Source organism: Papio anubis, chromosome 11, assembly GCF_008728515.1.
Source record: "Papio anubis isolate 15944 chromosome 11, Panubis1.0, whole genome shotgun sequence".
In the NCBI taxonomy this organism is placed as follows: Eukaryota; Metazoa; Chordata; class Mammalia; order Primates; family Cercopithecidae; genus Papio; species Papio anubis.
Genome location: NC_044986.1, coordinates 109,575,888 through 109,597,600, shown reverse-complemented (window position 1 = coordinate 109,597,600; position 21,713 = coordinate 109,575,888). Strand labels below are relative to the sequence as shown.

Here is a 21,713-nt window from a genome sequence, read left to right as displayed (position 1 = left end):
AAATTTATTAAATTATTAAAGTCACAGATATAAAGTTGATTGAAAAGAGATGAAAATTACAGTCTTTTTTTTTTTTTTTAGAGTTTCACTCTGTTTACCAGGCATCATACTGCAACCTCCACCTCCCAGGTTCAAGAGATTCTCCTGCCTTAGCCTCCCGATTAGCTGGGATTGCAGGCATCTGCCACCATGCCTGGCTAATTTTTGTAATTTTGATAGAGATGGGTTTCACCGTGTTGGCCAGGCTGGTCTCAAACTCCTCACCTGAGGTGATCCGCCCACATCAGCCTCCCAAAGTGCTGGGATTACAGGCATGAGCCGCTGTGCCTGGCCAAAAATTACAGTCATTTGATATATCAGGAATATTGTTAAAGTACAGTTAAAACTACAGTGAAAGGAGATTTTTACTTACATAATTATATAAATATATAGATAAATCATTGTGTCAAATAATATTTTATTTTATTTATTTTTTGAGATGGAGTCTCGCTGTGTCGCCCAGGCTGGAGTGCAGTGGCTCGATCTCGGCTCACTGCAAGCTCCGCCTCCTGGGTTCACGCCATTCTCCTGCCTCAGCCTCCCGAGTAGCTGGGACTACAGGCGCCCGCCACCACGCCCGGCTAATTTTTTTGTATTTTTAGTAGAGACGGGGTTTCACTGTGTTAGCCAGGATGGTCTCGATCTCCTGACCTCTTGATCCACCCGCCTCAGCCTCCCAAAGTGTAATATTTTAAGTACATGATTTTCTGTGAATTCTTAGGAAGCAGGTGATAGCAATGATTGAGGTGCTAAATTAAGCTATGGTGCTAGACAAACCTTTCTAAATATTTTAATGCAGCTTATTTTTATGGGGAAAATATATAAGCAAATTAAATTTAAGCAAATTAAATATAATTAAATTGCTTTTTACTTACATATATAATTTTATATATAAATGAGTTAATTAAAATTTGTTATTTGATGGTAGAGATTTTTTCTATTTTTACGTGACTTTTTCTCTAGAGAACTTAGAATTCAAGAGTATTTTCTTGGCCATCTCAAAGACTGGGAAAGAGTGATTATTGCTCTGTGACACATGTAGTCATTACAGATTTGCCCTTGACCCCATTGTAGTAAATCAGCTTTCAGGAGTGGAAATCTACTGTTTGTTACCTTACTTTTAGTACATCAAATACTAGTCTTTCCCCAAAACACTTCTCTGTCAGGTGCCACACTCTCTTAGGACTAGGCAAAATTTCTTACTTTGAGTTCTTTCCTAGACCATTAGTAAAGGCTACCTCTAAAGCAATTTTTCTCAAACTTGGAGTTCCACAAACTCTCAACAAAATTTTGATTTTGTCTTTTCGTTTTTATAATCATCAAACCATTTTAAGCATATTCTGAATCAATATACCTGTTTTATAACCATATATTGCCCTAGGGTTTCATTATATGCATTTCCATTACTTTTTAAGACTTGAGTGATACCAAATTACTACCTAAAATAACATTTATCTTTTTCATGACTTTTTTTTTTTTTCAAACTGGAGTCTCTGTTTTACTGGAAGCCATGGCCGTATTTCCTAGGACTTTTTTTTTTTTTTCCAAGATGAAGTCTGGCTCTTGCTGCCCAGGCTGGAGTGCACTGGCATGATCTTGGCTCGCTGCAACCTCTGTCTCCTGGGTTCAAGCAATTCTCCTGCCTCAGCCTCCCGAGTACCTGGAATTACAGGCGCCTGCCAATACGCCCGGCTAATTTTTGTATTTTTAGTAGAGATGAAGTTTCCCCATATTGGCCAGGCTAGTCTCAAACTCCTGAACTCAAGCAATCCGCCCACCTCGGCCTCCCAAAGTGCTGGAATTACAGGTGTGAGCCGTCACGCCCAGCCTTTTCCTAGGACTTTTTGAGAGGTGGTTGGATTGAGAGAGCAGTGGATAATCTGTCAAAGTGGTTTACTTACTTTATTTATTTCCTTTATAAGAAGTACAGTTGGTTTACAAATTAAATCATATATGATGGCTGCATGTGTGTTTGTTTTTCTGAGTCTGACTTTAGGGTTTGTTTATACCAGTATCCTAAGGGTAGAACTAAGAGTTAAGACTTGTTGTGAGTTTTCTAGTCTTGGCAATTTTTCCAGCCCTGTGATTTGTACTGTCTTCCACATAATCTACTCTTGTACTCTTTTTTTTTTTTTTTTTTTTTTGAGACAGAGTCTCGCTCTGTTGCCCAGGCTGGAGTGCAGTGATCCAATCTCAGCACACATAGCCTTCGGCTCCCGGGTTCAAGCGATTCTCCTGCCTCAGCCTCCTGAGTAGCTGGGATTACAGGCATGCACTACCATGCCTGGCTAATTTTTGTATTTTTAGTAGAGATGGGGTTTCACCATGTAGGCCAGGCTGGTCTCAAACTCCTGGCCTCAAGTGATTCACCCGCCTCAGCCTCCCAAAGTGCTGGGATTACAGGCGTGAGCCACTGCACCCGGCCACATAATCTACTCTTAACATTACCTCCTTAAGATTGATGCCTGCCAGGCATGGTAGTCATGCCTGTAACCCCAGCACTTTGGGAGGCCGAGGCGGGTGGATCACAAGGTCAGGAGATTGAGACCATCCTGGCTAACATGGTGAAACCCCGTCTCTACTGAAAATACAAAAAATTAGCCGGGCGTGTGGCATGTGCCTATAGTCCCAGCTACTCGGGAGACTGAAGCAGGACAATCGCTTGAACCTGGGAGGCAGAGGTTGCAATGAGCTGAAATTGTGCCATTGCACTCTAGCCTGGGCGACAGAGCGAGTCTCCGTCTTGGAAAAAAAGGGAAAAAAAAGACTGATGCTCACTCATCTCTCAAACTGAGGGAAAACTGGAGACAGAGGGAAGAACTCAGCCAAGCTCCTGATAAACCACTTACTTAAAGCTAAGAGATTATCAAGATAAATGATAATCGGGATTATCATGATAAATTGGGATTATTGTCCTGTGTTCTTTTATAAGAAACAGGCGATGCATATTTTTTTCTTTTTTTTTGAGACCAAGTCTCACTCTTGTCACCTATGCTGGAGTGCAATGGCGCAATCTCAGCTAACTGCAACCTCTGCCTCTCGGGTTCAAGTAATTCTCCTGCCTCAGCCTCCCGAGTAGCTGGGATTACAGGCAGGTGCCACCATGCCCGGCTAATTTTTGTATTTTTAGTAGAGACGGGGTTTCACCATGTTGGCCAAGCTGGTCTTGAACTCCTGACCTCAGGTGATCCGCCCATCTCGGTTCCCAAACTGCTGGGATTACAGGCATGAGCCACTGCGCCCAGTCAATGCACATTTTCTTTGGCGCACATTTTAGATGTTTATTAATAAGTGTTGGTCGACTCCCAAAGGAGAAATCTCAGAGGCCATGGTTGTTACCCCATTTTTAAAGGTCTCCCATGGGATACTTATGGAACCTATAGCAGTGGACTCTGCCTTTAATGAAAGTGAAATATAGCTCATCATCCTTGTCTCAATAATAACCCCATTTCCTCATTGGTGAAATGGGAACAATGATAATAAATGTGGATTTCGTCTCAAAGTACATCCGATGGTCCGGTCTTCCACTGTTTTTGATGACTCACCTTCTGTTGATCCCTTACCTATTTCACTGGGACATTAGGAGATTTAATTAAAGTGTGTAGAGGATCTAAGCTCTTCAGAGAAACACACAGCATTATTATGGTAGATAACACTTCTGATCTTCCATAATCTCTTGAAGGTAATGAAACCAGCAATATAGAAAGCTGAGGCTTTAATATAGTCAGAGTTTTATGAAGACACATCCATACAATACTTCATTAGTAGTGGTCACCGTTGTGGGATTGAGAGTTCAGAATTCAATTCCTAGGAACTTTCTAATTGTTCTAAACATTTTGATGTAACTTTTTTCCTGTCAATACACCCATTCGAGAGATCAGTTAAGTATTCAGGTCATGCTGGTTTTACTCAACTTTGAAGGCTTTTCTATTTTGTTTTCAAACTATGATTATTATAAGTTGGAGCAGGGGGGAAAAGAGTATTTATCCAGGTCTGTGTTTTCCCTGACAGACAGTCCTGCTTTTAAGATCCCTGAGGAACAAGGAAAATTACTTTTGTTTCCTGACTCATCTCCTGGTCTCCGGTTTCTCCAGCTTTCAACCTGTACTCCAACTGCCTACTTAATGATCACCCTAATATAGTTCTCATCCTCTGGGTCAAGCCCTTGTGTCAGTATTTTTCACTGTAAGCTAATGTGCAACCTACAATGAGCCTTTATGGGATGCTTTAAAGTCTGAAAGCATGATTCTCATTGCTCATATCATCAGAATGTCTGTGACATGCCACCTTCTCCAGGAAGCCTTCTCATTCCTCCAGTATCAGTGAACATTGTCCATACCAGTCTCACAGGGCACTTGCTTTGTACCTGTATCCGTCAATTTTCATGCTTCTGATAAAGACATACCTAAGAATGGGTAATTTATAAAGAAACGAGGTTTAATTGACTCACTGTTCCACATGGCTGGAGAGGCCTCACGATCATGGCAGAAGGGAAGGAGGAGCAAAGTCACATCTTACATGGCAGCAGGGAAGAAAGAACTCGTGCAGGGGAACTCCTCTTTATAAAACCATCAGATCTTGTGAGACTTAAACACTGTCACGAGAACAGCATGAGAAAGACCCACCCCCATGATTCAGTTACCTCCCCTGGGTCTCTTCATGACACATGGGAATTGTGGGAGCTACAATTCAAGATAAGATTTGGGTGAGGACATGACCAAGCCATATCAGTACCTCTCTCCTAGCATTTGCTGCACTCTGCTTTGTATCATAAATATCCTATTAATATATAAAACAATGAGTGTCTCATTACTTACCATGTATGTGCCAGGCACCGTGTTGGTGGCTCCTCTCTTAGGGCCAGGATTGTTTCTTTTTCGTCTTTGTTTTCCTGCAAATCTTCTGTTGGAGTTAGTAGATCCTCAGCAAACATTTGCTACATTACATTGAAATGTATGCAGGTGAAATTAGCACATGTTTGGAAAGCTGATTTCCTTGCATTCCCTTCCTATGCCCTGAGAACTTAAGACCCAAGTTGCCCCCTCAGATCTGTAAATCAAAGCAGCTTTTCTTAATATTTCAGGAAGCTTAAAGATCATTGGTCACAAACCTATAAAAAGGACATAATGCCAATGAAAACGTAGGTTTGCTTGTGGCTGAAATTACATTCCATCAATGTGGAATTGAAGGGTGGATAGAACGGAACTAAATATTTGCTCATTGGTTGAGCAGACATTTATTGAGCATCTTACTCTGTGCAATCGCTGTTTGTATTAGTTCGTTCTCACACTGCTATGAAGATACTACCCAAGTCTGGGTAATTTGTAATAGCAAGAGGTTTAATTGACTCATAGTTCCGCATGGCTGGGGAGGCCTCAGGAAACGTACAATTATGGTGGAAGGGGAGTCAGCCATGTCTTACATGGCAGCAGGAGAGACAGAGGGTGAGTAAGAGCAGGGAAAACTGCATCATAAAACCAGAAGATCTCGTGAGAACCCACTCACTATCATGAGAACAGCATGGGGAAAACCGTCCCCATGATCCAGTCACCTCCCATCTCTTCCCTCTCTCAATATGTAGGGATGATGGAGATTACAATTTGAGATGAGATTTGGGTGGGGACATAGAGCCAAACCATATCACTGTTACAGCTTAGAGTTGCACATACTGTTCCAAATATGGGAATGGAGTTAGTTATCAAAACAAAGTCTAGTTACAAGTACAGCTCTCCCTTTCATTGGTTATGGTGTCGAGTTTCCCAGACAGGTATCCAGGCCGGCAGCAGACCAGAGCAAGGCAAGGGCTAGAGTCAGAATGGAAGTCTCTGAGCTCCCTGCTAGTGTCTGTCAGACCTTTTTCTGTTATAACTACCATTTTTTTTTACACCAAACAGGCTAGGTTAGACCATCTAAAAACATGTACCTGCACTGCTTATTTGTTTGTTTGAGACAGAATCTTGCTCTGTCACCCAGGTTGCAGTGCAGTGGCACCATCTCAGCTCACTGCAACCTCCGCCTCCCCTGTTCAAGTGATTCTTGTGACCCAGCCTCCCAAGTAGCTGGGATTACAAGCAGATGGCACCACGCCCAGCTAATTTTTGTATTGTTAGTAGAGATGGGGTCTCGCCATGTTGGCCAGGCTGGTCTCAAACTCCTGGCCTCAAGTGATCCGCCTGTCTCTGCCTCCCGAAGTGCAGGAATTACAGGCACCTGGCCTGATTCTTTTAAACTCTGGATTAGCAAAACATAGTATTGTTATTTGTGCAACTGAATCACACAGCCTTTCTGTGATTCAAAGTTTATTTAAAAATTAAATGGCCTTAGAAAGAAATTCCTGCAGATGGTCGATACATTTAAAACATTTGCCTAGGAGCCATTATCCAGGTTTACTTTTCATAAAGGAAGACTTACGGCCATGAATCACCTGCAGTAATTTTACTAAGTATTTTTAGTTTTCTGATTTTCAGTTGACTTCCACCAATGCAGATAGGAAATGTCTTTGGAGATGAAGTCACTTGCTGTTAGTTTTTATATGCTCAAGATTCTGGCTCTTACACTACTCTCCCCTTATCCATGGTTCTGCTTTTTGTGGTTTCAGTTACCCGTAGTCAACCGCAGTCTGAAAATATTAAGATATCTTAAGACGCAGAGAGAGAGAGAGAGGAGAGAAACCGCATTCACGTAAGTTTTATTCCAGCATATTGTTATAGTTCTTCTATATTATTATTAGTTATTGTTGTTAATCTTTTACTGTGCCTAATTTACAAATTAAAGTTTATCATAAGTATGTATATATGGGGAAAAAAACATAGTCTCTACAGGGTTAGGTACTATTTGCGGTTTTATGCATCCACTGGGGGCCCTGGAACAGATTTTCTGTGGATAAAAGGGCACTACTGTGGATAGTAAGGGAAAGTTAAAAAAACAAAAACAAACAAAAAAGTCCAAAACAAACAAACAAACAAAAAAGGCTGTGTATTCCTATGTAGTTGGGTAAAGAAGAATAATCTAAAATAGCACATTTGCTGCCAGGCACAGTGACTCAATGTCTGTAATCCTGGCACTTTGGGAGGCTGAGGCAGGTGCATCACTTGAGGTCAGGAGTTCGAGACCAGCCTGGCCAACATGGTGAAACCCCCTCTCTACTAAAAATACAAAAATTAGCCAGGTGTGGTGGATGGGTGCCTGTAATCCCAATTACTCAGGAGGCTGAGGCAAGGGAATTGCTTGAACCTGGAAGATGGAGGTTGCAGTGTGCAATTGCACTCTAGCCTGGGTGACGTGAGTAAAACTCCATCTCAAAAAGTAATAATAGTAAAATAAAAAAGTATATTTGCTGCCTTCTGATAACTTGGAGTGTGAAGATACAGGAAAGTTGAAAAAACAAACCTGGCTTCAAAATCCAGAGCCCAAACACTTTTGGAAAAACATTTTCCATGCTTTTTAATAATTTTTAGCTCTTTCGATTTGAGAAAATAATGTGATATTCCATAAAAGGGCTGTGCTGTGATCTCAGAATTATCTATTGTCAGAAATATATTAAATAAAGATTCCAGGAAAATGGCCAGGCATGGTGGCTCATGCCTATAATCCCAGCACTTTGGGAGGCAGAGGAGGGCGGATCACTTTAGGTCAGGAGTTTGAGACCAGCCTGGCCAACATGGCAAAACCCCATCTCTACTAAAAATACAAAAATTAACCGAGTGTGGTGGCAGACACCTGTATCCCAGCTACTTGGAAGGGCGAGGCAGGAGAATCACTTGAACTCGGGAGGTGGAGGTTGTAGTGAACCAAGATCAAGCCACTGTACTCCAGCCTGAGTGACAGAGCAAAACTCCATCTCAAAACAAAAAAGATTCCAGGAAAATGTTTAGCTCTTTTTTTTTTTTAAATAATTTTAACCTCTATTAACTACACATTTATGTTGTTCTTTTCTAGTGCTAATTCCACTTCTATTTATAATTTCTTTGCTTCTGCTTTAATTTTTATTTTCTTACTTTATTATATGCTTCCTTTGTGTAAGTTTCCTCAAACCCTTTGTGGATAAAGCTGGACTAAAACAAGCAAGCATCTAGATGTACCATATTAAATACATATTATGTACCAGGCACTGCAGGGAACTGAGGACTGAGAGGCAAAAAAGATGTGACTCACCCCAGCGAACTCCAAGTCTGATGGAAAAGACATAAAACAGAAGAAGGTAGCTGGGTGCGGTGGCTAATGCCTATAATCTCAGTACTTTGGGGGCCAAGGTGGGAGGATCCCTTGAGTCCAGGAGTTCAAAACCAGCCTGGACAACATAGGGAGACCCCTTTCTCTATAGAAAATAAAAAAAATAGTTGGGTGTGGCAACATGCACTTGTAGTCCCAACTACTTAGGAGGCTGAGGTAGGAGGTACACTTGAGCCCAGGAGTTTGAGGCTGCAGTGAGCTATGATCATACCGCTGCACCCCAGCCTGAGTGACAGAGTGAGACCCTGTCTCTTAAAAAAAAAAAAAAAAAAGGCCAAAAAAACAAAAATCAGAAGAAGTGCATTATTAAGGTGAAACTTGAGGTGCTATGACAGTACCTAGAATTGACATCTTACCTGTATTGCTTGAGCAACAAGGAGGAACCACAGGACAGTCTTCTAGTTAGGAAGAGTACTGAAGGCTGAGTAGAAGTTGGCCAGGATTGGGAAAGGGTCAGGGAGAACAGTGGGAGTGGGTTGGATTCGCAAGCTGAGAGCAGAGGCAGAAACCTGCTCAGAGACCTTGGGACGGGAGAAGATGTAAAGTCCAGGAAAGGGCAGGCGAGTGCACAGTGGGTTCACAGGGTACTATCAGACTCTATGTTCAGATTTGTTTTTTAAGGTTAGAAGACTCAGGGAGAGACATGTTCATGTCTGCACTTTAGAAAGAGCCGTGTATAGGCTTCCTAAGGTGGACTGGAAAGCGGAGAGATTGCTGAGAAGCTTTTACTGGAATCCATCTGTGAGGTGATGGTGGTTCCTGCTAAGATCGTGACTGTGAGAGGGAAGGGGAAGAGATGAACCGAAGAGCTATTAAAGTGGTGGAATTTACAGGATTTAGAAACTGAGTGGGTGTGGGTGAGGCAGGAGTCTTGGATGAAATCTGAGTTTGTTTTGTTTTCTTGTTTGTTCATTTCTGAGATTGTGAACATGACTCACTGCAGCCTCGAGCCCAGGCTCAAGTGATCCTTCTGCCTCCGCGTCCTGTGTAGCTGGGACCACAGGTGCGTGCCAACACCCCTGACTAATTTTTGAATTTTTTTTTCTAGAGACGAGGTCTCACTTTGTCGCCCAAGCTGATCACGAACTCCTGGGCTCAAGCAGTCCTCCTGCCTCAGCCTCCCAAAGTGGTGCTGGGATTACAGCATGAGCCACCGTGCCTGGCCTTTTTTTTTTTTTTTTTTTTTTAATTTAAATAGGAGCATTTGTAGATGTTGCATCAGAGAGAACGTGGAAAATGTAGACATGTCGTGTAAATTACCAAGTGCTGGGCTTTTAATTATCCAATAAGGTTGCTATCTATTTTGTCATTGTCGGCTAAACTAGTCTAATTAATCTTAACAGAACTCTGTGTGAAGTGCTGTTCGTAGTCAATATTTGCCTTTCTCTAAGCAGATTCAGGTTGGAATTGCAGCCTTTCAGTCCAAGGGCAAGTTTCTTAACTTTTCTTGGCCTCACTTTCCTCATAGAATATCAAGCCAGCAATGCATTCGTGAGAATTTGAGATGAGATATGTAAAGTGCTTTAAGCAACACATAGGGGCTTAGTCAATGAACACAAGGCGTGATTGTTGGTTCCCAGCCTCCAAGTGAGGCCAAGGGACTCTTATCTGTCTTTGTATCTCCTATAGACCTTACCTGCCTCACATAGCATCTTACACTTATTAACTGTTTAATACGTATTTATCAAATCCATAGTAACTTTTTATTTCATCTTATTGAGGCTGTTTGCCCTCCATTAAAAAGGTTTCCTGGGAGGAAGCAGTGGCTCACGCCTATAATCCCTGCACTTTGGGAGGTTGAGGCAGGCAGATCACTTGAGGTCAGGAGTTCAAGACCAGCCTGGCCAACAGAGTGAAACCCCATGTCTACTAAAAATACAAAAATGAGTTCGGTGTGGTGGTGGGTGCCTGTAATCCCAGCGACTTGGGAGGCTGAAGCAGGAGAGTCACTTGAATCCGGAAAGTGGAGGTTTCAGTGAGCCCAGATTGTGCCACTGCACTCTAGCCTGGGCGACAGAGCGAGGCTCCATCTCAAAAAAACAAAAAATAATTCTTATGGTTCTATTCTTTAAAAAGATTTCTTTCTGTGGTTCTATTTTTTTGGTTTATCTGTACTTAAAATGTATTGTTCTTGATTCTCTCTCTTTTTTTTTTTTTTTTTAACTTACAAATGATGACTCGCACTTCCTAATTTCTGATTAGGAAGTTCCCTTCATGACACCCCCGCCTCCATTTCCACTGCTAACCCCACACGTGAGTGTGTTCAAATGAGATCTTGTTCCTGGGCTGGCTTACGTGTGATAAAAATTATTCAGGCCATGGAGCTTTTTCCAGAATTGTCACTGGGCTTCAAGACTTCCACCAAAGTCAAAATCAGTCAGCTATGGACTACCTCAAACAGCTTGAATTGAATTAAAATGAACCATAGCGCTAGAAAGGCGTATAATTTGATCTGAAATATTGCGCAGGAACAATATCAAATCTCAGGCAAGACAGGCAATTAGCAACTTTGTGATAATAAAGAATCTGAAATAGCTCTTGACTTCATAACTCTTTGCCTGCCTGTGTGTTTTGGTTGGGGGATTCAAAATCTATACTTTACTATTTTACCTGTGACATTAATATAAGCATCTGATGGATTTATACTAGTAGTATTGATCTTTTCCCATCTTACTACCTTTTATTGATTATAAATGTCATAAACATTAAAAACTGAAAAATACATTAAATTGTAATGAAAGAAAAAAAAAAAGATCTATCTTCACTCCTGCTCAAAGATAAGCTTAACATTTTAGTATCTCTGTCTGTTAAGGCCTACTTATATGTAGATACATACACTCCATATAAATTTTTATCATACGTAAAATACTTAAACTAGTTTTGTGTTTTGCTTTCTCGGGTAATAAAAGCATTTTTCTTTATTTTCCTTATTTTTTTCTTTACATCAAAGAGCATACAGAATGTAAGAGCATTTTTCTATGTCATTAAATATTTTTTGCAAATATAATTGAAGGGTTGCATAATGTTCCATCCTGTTTATATGTAAACATTCCTACGTTATAAGACATTTTGTTGCCATTCTATATAATGCCACAATGGACTCTTTGAGCATAAATCTTTTTTACACATGTCTAAATATTCCCTTAAGACAGATTCCCACCAGCGGAGTAACATTTTTAAGACTCAGGATACTTACTGCTAAATTACTTTTCAGACAAGTTGGGCAAATTTGTACTTTTGCCAGCGTTGTGGCTAAGAGGTTTTCATATCTCCACGCTCACTACAGTCTTCCTGTTTTCACAAACAAGTCAATGAATGGGCTGGATTTGTTGTAACCGTCTCTCAAGTGATGCTTTCTATGGGATTCCCACAATATCACTACTGCTAACTTTTAAGGACTAAGTTACCATTTTAAATGGAAAGATTTTTTCTTGAATGTGAAGCTGGATATCTAGAAATAAAAAATTGCAATTGGTTATTTGGTGTTTCTTGCATTGCTGGTTATAAGTTCCTTAAATATTATACAGATACTATTTTTGTTATTTAGCATTTATCCCAGGATAAAACTGGAATCATGTATGCCTGATACGGATTGACTGTGTCTCCACCCACATCTCACCTTGAATTGTAATAATCCCTACGTGTCAAGGGTGGGGCCAGGTGGAGATAATTGAATCACGGGGTGGTTTCGCCCATACTGTTTTCCTGGTAGTGAATAAATCTCAGGAGCTCTGCTGGTTTTTTAAATGGGAGTTCCCCTGCGCAAGCTCTCTTGCCTGCTGCCATGTAAGTCATGGCTTTGTTCCTCATTCGCCTTCCGCCATGACTGTGAGACCTCCCCAGCCATATAGAATCGTGAGTCCATTAAACCTCTTTCCTTTATAAATTACCCAGTCTCAGTTATGTCTGTATCAGCAGCATGAGAACAGACTAATACAGTCCTTCTCCCCCACCACGTTTTGGGGCTTATCTGGGGATAGTAATTCCTAATAAATACTTTACTTCTTTGGTATTTGGACTTTTGGACAGCTTTTTGAAATTTGAACAGTTTTCTATCATGTTGTACCCTCTGGAATTTATGAAAGTAAAATACACTGTGCTTCAGGTTTAGTTTGTAGAAGTGAGAATTTTATGTACGTAGCTTCTGTTCTCTTCATTTCTCACTAAGAAGTCAAAATTTAAACCAGACTTCTTGTTTGTCTGGACATAAAAGAAAAAGTAATTATTTGTAGAGTAATTTAATCTAGTGGGTCTTAGGGCATAGCTCTCCATATTATATGCCCAATTTCCTTGCAAACTTCAAAAAAGGAAAAAACTTGATTGGAATTTTAGAGTTAGAGCACATTGTACTTTATTCACTTTGGAATAAACCATTTGGCTCTTTCATTCTTTAAGGTTTAAACTAGGTACTATACTTTCCTTCTCTCTATTCAGTTCAATTGAGTCTCACTGATGCAAACTAAACACTAGATACTGTATAACTATTGGGGATAAAGGAGACCTTCTGCTCACGCCACCTCTAGCCTGACGAAGCCCCTGATGAAGTCAAAGGAAGACAAATCCATGCCATGCTGGGATATACTGTGGAACCTCGTGATGTATTCATTATGAGTCCTCATCTCCACCACACCCCAGCTAGTAAGTTACTTAGATAAACCAAATCTATGCACAAATGAACTATTAAAAATTAGTTCTCCTAGCGCTTGAACCCGGGAGGTTGTAGTGAGCTGAGATTGCGCCACTGCACTCCAGACTGGGCGACAGAGCAAGACTCTGTCTGGGCGGGGGGAAAATATTAGCTCTCCTGTAAGCATTCCTGTGTCCTTAATATCAGTTTCTGTTCCTGCCTTGCATCTCCGCATCTTTTTCTTTGTCTCTGGCCGAATGCTGTAAATGCTCATAAATATCAAGTAATATGATGCAAAGAGATTGCAAACTAAAACTGAATACCTTAAAGATGCAGTTTGTCATGAAGCTGCTGAAAGAGATACTGGAGAAATGCCAAAATACCTCTGAAGCCAAAGTCTGGCTGTGTGACTGTGGAGCATTTAAAAGCGTCTTATGACTTAGTTTCCTCACTTGAAAACTGGAATAATACCTGCCTGATTAACCACATAAGATTTGAAATAAAAAGCAAGTAAAATGATACCTAAAAGCACCACTTAAATAATAAAGTACCAGACCGGGCGCGGTGGCTCAGGCCTGTAATCCCAGCATTTTGGGAGGCCGAAGCGGGCAGATCACGAGGTCAGGAGTTCGAGACCAGCCTGGCCAACATAGTGAAACATCATCTCTACTAAAAATACAAAAAGAATAGCCGGTTGTGGTGGCACGTGCCTGTAATCCCAGCTACTTGAGAGACTGAGGCAGGAAAATTGTTTGAATCCGGGAGTTAGACCCTTAACAGCCCAAGTACTTCAGAATAGAAGAAGTTGCATAACAACCAGTTAATAGAGGACCTTGGTAAAAAAAAATGATAGTCTTCAAAAATATTTTTGCAGAACTTTTTTCATCACTGGGGTATAAAAGTCAGGAAAAGAATGTCGTCTCACATAATTTTGTCAGAAAAATGATCTTCCCTCCCCACCAAATCTAACACTCAGCTAATTCTTTGTTCTAACCATTAGGGCATATTTATAATGATGACTTATTTTGATTTTTTTAGCATAAAATCTTAAGCCCTTTAAAAATGACATATTATTCGGTGTTGGTCTCTATATTTTGATTATCTACTGCTATGTAACAAACCACCTACCCCTTCAGGGTGCTCTAACACAATAACATAGCCTGGGTGGCTTACAAAAAAACAGAAATTTGGCCAGGTGCGGTGGCTCACGACTGTAATCTCAGCACTTTGGGAGGCCAAGGCAGGTGGATCACGAGGTCAGGAGTTCGAGACCGGCCTGGCCAGCATGGTGAAACTCCGTCTATATTAAAAATACAAAAAATTATCTGGGCATGATGGCATGCACATGTAATCCCAGCTACTCAGGAGGCTAAGGCAGGAGAATCACTTGAACCTGGGAGGCAAACGTTGCAGTGAGCTGAGATCACGCCACTGTACTACAGCCTAGGTGACAAAGTGAGACTCCATCTCAAAAAAACAAAACAAAACAGAAATTTATTTCTCATCATTCTGGAGGCTGAGAAGTCTAAGATTGAAGCCCTGGCAGATCTGGTGTCTGGTGAGGGCCTGCATCCTGGTTTGCAGATGGTCATCTTGCTGTGTCTTCACATGGTGAAAGGAAGGAAGGAGCTCTTTGGGGTCTTTTTTATAAAGGGACTAATTCCATTTATGAAGCCTCTACCTTCATGAGTTGATCACCTCTCAAAGGCCCCACCTGCTAATACTGTTACCAGGGATTAGGATTTCAACATAAGAATTTTGGAGGGACACACACATTTATAGCCATCCCTAAGCCAGAGGTTGCAAACAACCACCATTTTATTGTCCCTTATCATTCTGTGGGTTGGTCAGACTCTGCTAGTTGCATTTAGCTGGGCTGGACATCATTTGGGATCTTGGCTGGACTAGAATGTCCAGGGTAACTCACTTACCTGCTACTTTCACATGGACAGCTACAAGGCTGAGATGAATGGGGGCCCTGGGATGGCTGGGGCCTCTCTCTTTCTCTCCGTATTGTCTCAAGGCCCCTTCTTCTCCATGTAGGAAGGTAGCCAGACTTCTTACATTGCAACTCAAGGTTTCCGAAGGTACAAAAGCAGAAGCTGCTTCCAATGATATGGGTCCCAAACTGGCTTGGCATCACCTTCTTCACATTCTGTTCGTTAAAGTGATTCACAGGCCAGCTCAGGTACAGGGTGGAAGGGGGCTACACAAGGATTTGAATATTGGAAAGTACTGAAGGTCATCATGGAGACTTAACCCACTGTAGGAAGCACATTCATTGAAAACGTCATTTCCAGTACTGCTTATCCATGGATAATGAGGACCCCCTGTAGCTGTAGTCACTTTGGTGCATCATTTCCAAAAACCTAATGAGTTGTAATGTCAATTGCAGCTGTCAATCTACTTTTAATAATCACAGGCCTCAAATGAAGAAATTCATTTACAGGATAAGCAAATTGCAGCTTCAGTTTGGTTCATAAACTTCAGCCCCTTATTGCTTATTTTTTGAAAGAACAAGTTTACGCTGATTTGTCCAAGGATACTCAGCAAATATTTGGAAAATAATTCAAAGTTTGATGTATAATCATAATCCTATCGCTTCTTGGCCTTTTGGCTAAGATCAAGTGTAGTGTCTGTTCTTATCAGTTTAACCATAATCCTGAACATTTGTATAGTATGTTATTATTATTATTACTATTTTGAGATGGAGTCTCACTCTGTTGCCCAGGCTGGAGTGCAATGGTACGGCCTCAGCTCACTGCAGCCTCTGCCTCCGCGGTTCAAGCGATTCTCCTGCCTCAGCCTCCTGAGTACCTGGGACGACAGACGCATGCCAGCATACCCGGCTGATTTTTGTATTTTTAGTAGAGACAGGATTTCACTGTGTTGGCCAGGCTGGTCTCAAACTCCTGACCTCATGATCCGCCCGCTTCAGCCTCCCCAAGTGCTGGGATTACAGGCCTGAACCACCACGCCCGGTCTGGTACTTTGTTATTTAAGTGGTGCTTTTAGGTATCATTTTACTTGCTTTTTATTTCAAATCTTATGTGGTTAATCAGGCAGGTATTATTCCAGTTTTCAAGTGAGGAAACTAAATCATGAGAAGCTTTTAAATGCTGCACAGTCACACAGCCAGAAAACATTGGAGCCAGGATGCCAAGTTTGGGTTCTTTTTTTTTTTTTAAGACAGGGTTTTACTTTGTTGCCCAGGTTGGAGTGCAGTGGTGTGATCGAGGCTCACTGCAGCCTCAGCCTCAACCTCGCAGGCTCAAGGGATCCTCCCACCTCAGCCTCCAGAGTAGCTTGGACCACAAGAGTGCCCCACCATGCCCAGCTAATTTTGTGGAGACAAGGTGTTGCTATGTTGCCCAGGCTGGTCTCAAACTCCTAGACTCAAGCAATTGTCCCACCTCAGCCTCTCAAAGTCCTGGAATTACAGGCTTGAGCTGCTGTGCCTGGCATTGGGGTTTTCTTAAAACCAGCCCTCCATCCCAGAGTTCTCTCTCTCTCTCTCTTATTTTTTTTTTTTTTTTGATACAGGGTCTCATTCTGTCATCCAGATTGAAGTGTAGTGGTGTGATTTTGGCTCACTGCGGCCTCTGTCTGCCAGGCTCAAGCAATCCTCCCACCTCAGCCTCTCAAGTAGCTGGGACTATAGGCACACAGCACCATGCCTGTCTAATTTTTTTGTTTTTAGTAGAGATGGGCTTGCCATGTTGCACAGGCTGGTATCAAACTCCTGAGCTCAAGCAATCCTTGATTGCGTTGGCCTCCCAGAGTGCTGGGATTACAGGCATGTGCTACCATGCTGGGCCTGGAGTTCTCTTTTAAACTTTGAAGGATGTGAAATGGAAATTCATTCTGTCTTGATAGATAGATAGATAGATAGATAGATAGATAGATAGATAGAGAGATGTCCGTCTGCACATGCATATAAAATATACATTTTATTTTATTTTTTATTAGAGATGGGGTTTCACCATGTTGGCCAGGCTAGTCTTGAACTCCTGACCTCAAATGATCTACCCATCTCGGCTTCCCAAAGCGCTGGGACTACAGGCATGAGCTACTGTGCCCAGCCTAAAATATAGATTTAAAAATCCATTCTGAAAGTATAGCTTTCGTTGTTAGTTAATGATCTATAGACGGTCAATAATACCCATTTCAAGTTAAAGGAATCACAGATGCGTGGATGCCATCTGGAAGTTACCTGGTCAACCCCTTCATTTCACAGACGGGAAAAACATGTGTGGAGTGGTTAGCTAAGTTGCCCAAGCTATTTAGTGAAGAGCCAGGATTCTTGCCTCTGAACCCATCATTTTACCAGCTAGACCACAGCACCTCAAGAATAGCCTTCTGGATGAAACTGTGAGAGGAATATAGATATTTTCCATGTTTAAAACATCTGTCTATGGTTTGCCAGGACTTAAAAGTAATACAAATTTTAAGTACTTTACTGATCAAATACAGCTAAAGACCAGTTGTGCAGCTGGCTCGAAGTATTGCTATTTCTGGGAGGCAAGCTATGACTAGGGTTCCACGGGACAGAAAATCCCCTCTAGAAAAAGCACAGGACGGGCTTCAATGTGGACAGTTCTTTATGAAGAAAAGCAAGTGATAACCGTTGTATTCCAGTAGCTTCGTGTATGTTTCACTGTCAGGAATATATGTTGCTAGCAAAATCAAGAATTTTACATCAAACGTTCTCAAGGCATTGAGTGTGGAACCTTCTGAGAATGAAAAGGGCAGAGATGAGATCTCCGTTTTTCAAATTAAGTAAAATTTAAAGGTCAGTTATTCCGACAGTGTCTTGACAATAATATTGCACTTGTCCCAACTCTAGGATGTTACTATAGTGAGTAATGTTGCATTTCGATCTGGGTTGAAATACTCTTTTCTTCCTCCCTCTCCCTTTTCCTCCCACATTTCCTTTTTTTTTTTCTTCTGGAGTCAGAGTTTTGCTCTTGTTGCTCAGGCTAGAGTGCAATGGCACGATTTGGGCTTGCTGCAACCTCTGCCTCCCGGGTTCAAGTGATTCTCCTGCCTCAGCCTCACGAGTAGCTGGGATTACAGGCGCCTGCCACCACAGCTGACTAATTTTTGTATTTTTAGTAGAGATGGGGTTTTACTCTGTTGGCCAGGCTGGTCTTGAACTCCTGACCTCAGATGATTTGCCTGTCTCAGCCTCCCAAAGTGCTGGGATTGCAGGCGTGAGCCACCGTGCCCAGCCCCATTTTAAACAAACAAAAAAAAACCATGTTTTCAGTTGGCTACTAAACAGAGAAATTTGGGAAGCCAGGGGTACTAGTTACAAGTTTGTAGACCACAGTCTACACAAAAGCCATCTACTCAACCCTGGTGACTTGAGGTTGACTGACCCATGTTAAATTGAAGAGTTAATGAAGCCACAAGCTGATTTTTTCATTCAAGAAGCCCGATGTGTTTCCTGGGTTTTTGAGTGGCTTCAATGGCTTTACTTACCGGTTTAAGATGAATGGCTCATATCAAGGAATGCAGGATGGCGAAAGCCTGAGCTGACACACAGGAGGGGACTTTTCCCAGGCTGACCTGTCTGCAAAGGCCTTTTCCCAGCTCTGTCACTTGCTGGGTGCATCACTGCCATAGTCCTTGTAATTGTTTAGAATTTGTAAATTTCCTCACGTTTTCTTCTTACATTCTTAGTCAATTTGAAAAAAAAAAAAAAAAGGTTGGGAATGAAACCCAACATCTTCCTCCAACGACAAGCTTCTCATTTGTATCGCTGAGCAGTTTTGCTTTATTTATGTCACAGTTTAAAGAACTTGCTGTGTCCCATTATTGCTCTGTATCCTGAAGTGGTAGGATTTCCTTCTCTTCATTCAGGCATGGTTATTGATTCTTTTGACAGTGTTTAATATTAAAAGTTATAAATCCACATGCAGTAGGGCCATTACGCCATAAATATCTGAGAAAGTAGAAGCGTGGTGACGGTGTCCAAGGAGGAACTCCTGGTGTCACTATTGGTCAGCGTCCAGGCCCAGGCGGCTTCAAAGAAGACATGTTGCAGGTCTGAACCTGTATGCACAATGGAAGTATTCAAACAAGCTTTAAGAAAAAAAAAAAAAGGATGCATTTAAAAAATATTTTTGTCACAAATCAAATGTCAGTGTTAAGTGCAGTGTTTCTAGAGTGCAGCCACGCTCTGTGATATAACACTTCAAAAAATAGAACTGCTCATCTATTTGGGCCAGACAGCACTTTTTTCTTAGAAGTCCATTTATTTGGAGGATACTTTTATAGTACCAGCAAGTCCAGTTAGAAAGTTCCATCTGCTCTGCCTCCTATTGCTTCTGGTTTCTTGCCATCTCCACTGGTGTCATCTCAGACAAGACACTACCTGATTTTTTTCTGGATAATAGCGACATCCTATGGGACTCCCTGCAGGTACAGCGGGTCCCCTCTCTTCCTCCATTCGTATATGGCTGCCAGGCTCTTCACTTCATATCGTCTGCATAAATCCCTGAGATGCCTTCCCCCCACTTTTTTTTTTTGTCAGTTAGGGTTTGTTCAGAGCCACAAAACTATTCGGTTGGTGCAAAATTAATTGCAGTTTTTACCATTACTTTCAATGGCAAAGACTGTGATTACATTAGCACCAACCTAATACAGTGAGTAAAATGAAACAAGGGATGTATGATAAGAATGAGACCTTTTGTGGTTGGGGGAGGAGTTGAGAAAGTCAACTGAAAACTGATCCACCAAAACTCAATTTTCTTATTTGACTATTGCCTTTTTTTTTTTTTTTTTTTTGGAGGGGGATGGGGTCTCGCTCTGTTGTCCAGGTTAGAGTGCAGTGGCACAACCTTGGCTCACTGCAACCTCCACCTCCCAGGTTGAAACAATTCTCCTGCCTCAGCCTCCCGAGTAGCTGTGATGACAGGCGCGTGCCACCATGCCTGGCTAATTGTTGTATTTTTTTATGGAGACGGGGTTTCACCATGCTGGCCAGGCTGGTCTCAAACTCCTGGCCTCAAGTGATCTGCCAGCCTCGACCTCCCAAAGTGTTCGGATTGCAGGCATGAGCCACTGTGCCTGACCTAATTTGACCATTGCATTTAAAATTGTTAGACAAGTACCTTCAGCCAGGTTGAGGGCTGAGTATAACAGAGTCGGGGTGGGAGAAGAGCCTATGTTTATGAAATAAGGACGGTGTATTGCAGTGAAGAGAAGCTCTCCTCATTCACAGGTAAAATAGAGTTCTGGAAAGTCCTACCCTCTGAAATTCAAAATGCCACTGAAAAATATATTCAATCTACATAGACAGAATCATCTTAAGTATAATGGCAAGGGTGAAATAGCTGTGAGGAACTCTCAGTGAAACTAAACTAAAATTGCCCCCAAACTACCGTCCTGCACACCAAATCTTCAACAATTAGGTGAATTGTCTAAATATTTTATGGAAGTTGATTTATGCATAGATTTTTAAAATATGCATATTTTAAACATGCATATTTTAAGTAAGACAAATTCTATTTATCATTTCTGGCTTTCAGCTGTGCTGGAGGACTGTCCTCTGATTCTCTTCTCTTGTCCCTTTTTTTTTTTTTTTTGTCTTTAAAGTCTTCTGTTCTTTTTCAGTTCTAGATCCGTCAGAATTAGAAAGGTTGTTCCCCTTAGCTAGCCTGTAATAGTAATTGCAGTCTATCCTCAGTCTCTCAGATTGTTCAGATTTCACATTTGAAGTGCAACAGAACTTTTGACCCATGTGTTTATAGCTCTAGCTACCCACTTTCTCACTAGCTTCTGTGCCGGTGTATGTGATGCTTAAGCTTCTCAGGCATACTCTGGAAAATGCCAGAAGCCTGCTTTGTTTGTTGGTAGTCACTCTGTTTGCACCATTGGGTATAGCTGCTCTCATCGTTCCTTACCTTCCTCCTTGTTCTGTGAACTCTCTTCTCTATGGGGGAAGGCCATGAATAGCCCCTTGCCTGCATGTTGAGAAGAAAGCAACCTCCAGGCTGAATGCAGACAGAAAAGGGTTCCCTCACTGCACAGGAAGCATGTATTTGAGATACACACTCCACCCCACTCAAAGACATTCTAGCTTAGAGCAATGTTGGCTACAGTTTGTTCTTTAATTGTTGCTTATCCTTTGAGTGGAGATTACATTGTGTGTGATCATAGGAAGTGCCAGCCAGTTCTGCCTGAGAGCATTAGAGGAATTTCCCAGAAGGCATGACATTTCTTAAATGATTTTCTTTTTTTTTTTTTCAGAAAGACTCACAGCTTGTGAGCTTGAAACGTACCAACATTGCTCTTTCAAATATACATCAATTAAATATGCAGTTTGGTACTTTTCTAGCAAAAGTGACAGCATTTTATCAATTTAGCTCAGTTTCTGCCCCTCTGTAACTCTCTGGAACACGTCTGTAAGATGGTCAGCCAGAAGGAAAGAAACGGCAAATTAACCCATATGGAAGCTTGCATCTATTATTAATGGTACTGCTGTTTCATCAGCGGAAGGTATGAACTGCATACTCCTTGTTCTCAGTAGCAGGGAATAAGACATTGAACAGTAAATTCCTATCCATCATTAATGGAAAATATTGCCCTGTATGGTGCCTGGCAGCTGTATGGTGATTCTCTGAACAGACACTGGCTGCTTTTCTCCTAGCCACCGTTTGAATTGCCTAGCTGATAGAAGCTTGGCTTCCAGAAAGGCACTATCAAGCAGAATCAATGGCTATGTTAGCCACAGTCCTAAGTTCTGTCCAAAAGTCTAAATCCATCATTTATGCCTTATGAGCCAATATATCTCAAACACCTGAGGTCC

General features: G+C 41.6%; 1 protein-coding gene and 1 pseudogene across 4 annotated transcripts in view; both read left to right on the top strand.

Moving 5' to 3' along the window:
- PTER (phosphotriesterase related) overlaps positions 1 to 21,713 on the top strand; it is an 81,138-nt gene that overhangs the window by 22,829 nt on the left and 36,596 nt on the right. The window contains exons 1-3 of one of the 4 annotated variants that reach the window (XM_021943091.2): positions 6,698 to 6,720; positions 12,706 to 12,909; positions 21,155 to 21,403. The gene's annotated coding sequence lies outside the window, so the exon portion shown is untranslated. Of the gene's footprint in view, positions 1 to 6,637; positions 6,721 to 9,255; positions 9,275 to 12,705; positions 12,910 to 21,154; positions 21,404 to 21,713 lie in introns of those variants that run through there. The other 3 variants (XM_021943095.2, XM_021943093.2, XM_021943094.2) reach the window with 3 other exon arrangements.
- LOC116269634 lies at positions 15,496 to 15,675 on the top strand (annotated as a pseudogene).